Raw genomic sequence first — 2,819 nt, forward strand, 5'->3', positions numbered from 1 at the left:
TGAAGTTCTATATAAACCATCTTAGACGTAAACTTCTTTAGAAGAAGTTAAGCTAACACGGTATTTGAATCTTCGAATAACGAGAATAAGAAGATGAATAGAGATCAGAACTGGTTCATTCCAATTTTGATAAAACAGAATAAATAGAAGAAGGAAGAAGAAGTAAGGACGGGGGCGGCGGCGGAAAATACAAGTAAATAAAATTAGGGTTGGGCCTTTCTTTTGGGCCTACTTGTGTTTTATTAAATAAATACTAAATATAAATTATAATTTTATCCAACAGATAGAGGAACGACGTAAAATTCTTTTGGGCCTATTTGTTATTTATTAAATAAAATAGTAAATATTATAATAAAATAGTAAATATAAATTATAATTTTATCCAATAGATAAAGGAATGACGTAAAAACAAAATGATGGTTAAAGATTTTTTAATACAATTATATTATCATATTATTATGTGAAAATTTCAGGGTGGACATTGAATGTTGTAAAGTTAAAAGTAAAATAGAAAAAACTAGTTTAACTATGGTTGTATTAATCCATAAAAACACTTAAAAGGACGAAAAAAACTATTTTTTTAGTAGTTGAACCGATAAAACGGTAATAATTTAATCATATATTTATATTTATATATTTATATAAATATTAGATATATTATAAATAATATTTAATAATATATATGAGTTATTTTTAAATTTTAAATTATAATTTGTATTAAATTGTTTAAAATAAATCTAATATGATTATTAGTATAAAAATATAATTTTTTTTTAAAATATATTATATTGTTGTTTTGGAAAAAATATATATTATATTTTTAGAATAATATAATATATTTCTAAATATATCTATAAAATATTATTATAATATATTATATTATAACAATAATGTAATATATTATAAATAGATAAAAATGGAAAATAGCACATAAAAGGTAGGCACAAACAAGAATTTTTAAAATAAATTATTTAATAAGTTTAATATTTAATTTAAAAAATTAAATTATAGTTTAACTTAACTGTGACAGGTACCGATCGAACCCGTATAACCAAAACCGGTTAAATTAATACAAATAATTAAATTTAAAATATATTTAATTGATAATAAGTTATTATATTAATGAAAAAAATTAAAAATAATTGAGTTTTAAATAATAAACAAAATAATTTGAGAATTTGAACTTCAAACTAGATTAATTTTAAACCTCCCCTAGATTATTTGAACTTCAGACAGGTCCATTAGAGTTTTCAGTTAATTAATGTTTTCAAATTTATTTTCTGATGAGTATATTGAACTGATAATATATATGAAGTAAGTGTTTCAACTGCTTTAGATAAGCTCAAATTAATACATGGAAGAATTGGTTAATGTTAGAATTTTGCCCCCCTTCCTTCATTTATATATCTAGTACATCTGTAAATAGGAGAAGTTTGAACGTTTCAGGCAATCACTGTCTTATGAACTTTTGGTGCCCTGTTTCCTTCTTTACTAATCTAAAGGATGATACTTCTAGAACATGCTGTCAAAAAAGGGTGTCAAAAGACTGTCTTTCACCGACCATATGCCATCAACATTGAGCCTATTTGAAAATACTTATATGGGTGTTAAACCGTTTTCCAAAAAAAATACTTATATGGATCATGATGAAAAATAGTCAATGAAAGATGATCTATGTCGGTATGAAAATGTAGCGATAATTTATATGACCTCATTTAAATTAGGATATGAATACTGTAAATTGAATTTGAGATCTCAGTCTTATCACTATCATTGTGGTTAAGTATTTATAAAAATATAAACTATGCGAGAGAAACGAAAAAATATTGAATGATGCGACCAGATATATTGGGTTTATCAATTTTCAACATCTAGCTCACGCTTTTCCAAAGCTCGGTCCAGAAAGACAAGTGCCTCTATTATGATATTAGTACTTCACTTAAAAGACTTAAAGGAGCTCATAATTTTGTATTGTGTTTTTGTTTATATCCCTCTTAAATAATTGATATTACAAACTAATTATTAAACATTTATTTTAATTAGTTCACTTTTAGATATGTTAAATTTCTAATTAGTTCATTTTTAGATATTTCAATTATTCGAAGAACCCAATTAAACCAATTTTTACTTAAATCGCTCAATTAAACCAATTTTTTATTCTTAACATTTGATCAAGATTAATGAAATATAAATATAAAATATCTATTATATCATATAAGACAGTTTGGCCGAGCGGTCTAAGGCGCCAGATTTAGGCTCTGGTCCGAAAGGGCGTGGGTTCTGTCAAATATTTTTTTGTTTTACGACATTTTGGAATAATATATTTTTTTTGTTTTTTTAGGACATTTTGGAATAATTTTAGGGCGCCAGAATTCTTGTTTTTTATAATAAAAAAATTTATTTGAATTATAATATATATTTATTTTATTTTAAATTATTATTTTTTTTATAAAAGATTACCGTGTTTTAATGTTTTAATTGGTAAATTGATTGATTATATTGATTTGGAATAATCCCATCTTTACTCGGCATGCTTATTATATAAACGAGTTACAATTCGACTGGTCTTCTTCTTCATTCTTGGCAAAAGGAAAAACCTACATGCCAAATTGAGACTTTGATGAGTTCCTCATGACATGCTTCATGGAAGAACGCATCATCTTCCCAAACAAGACATAACTAATCAATCAAAGATAATTATTTATTAATTTAGAATAAGTTTGATTATATAAAAATATATTCCTCAATAATTATACACTAGTTAAAAATCTGCATTTTAATGTGGAGTTATATTGAAATAAAATAAATAAAACTGTTTA

Source organism: Impatiens glandulifera, chromosome 7 (assembly GCF_907164915.1).
Source record: "Impatiens glandulifera chromosome 7, dImpGla2.1, whole genome shotgun sequence".
NCBI lineage: Eukaryota > Viridiplantae > Streptophyta > Magnoliopsida > Ericales > Balsaminaceae > Impatiens > Impatiens glandulifera.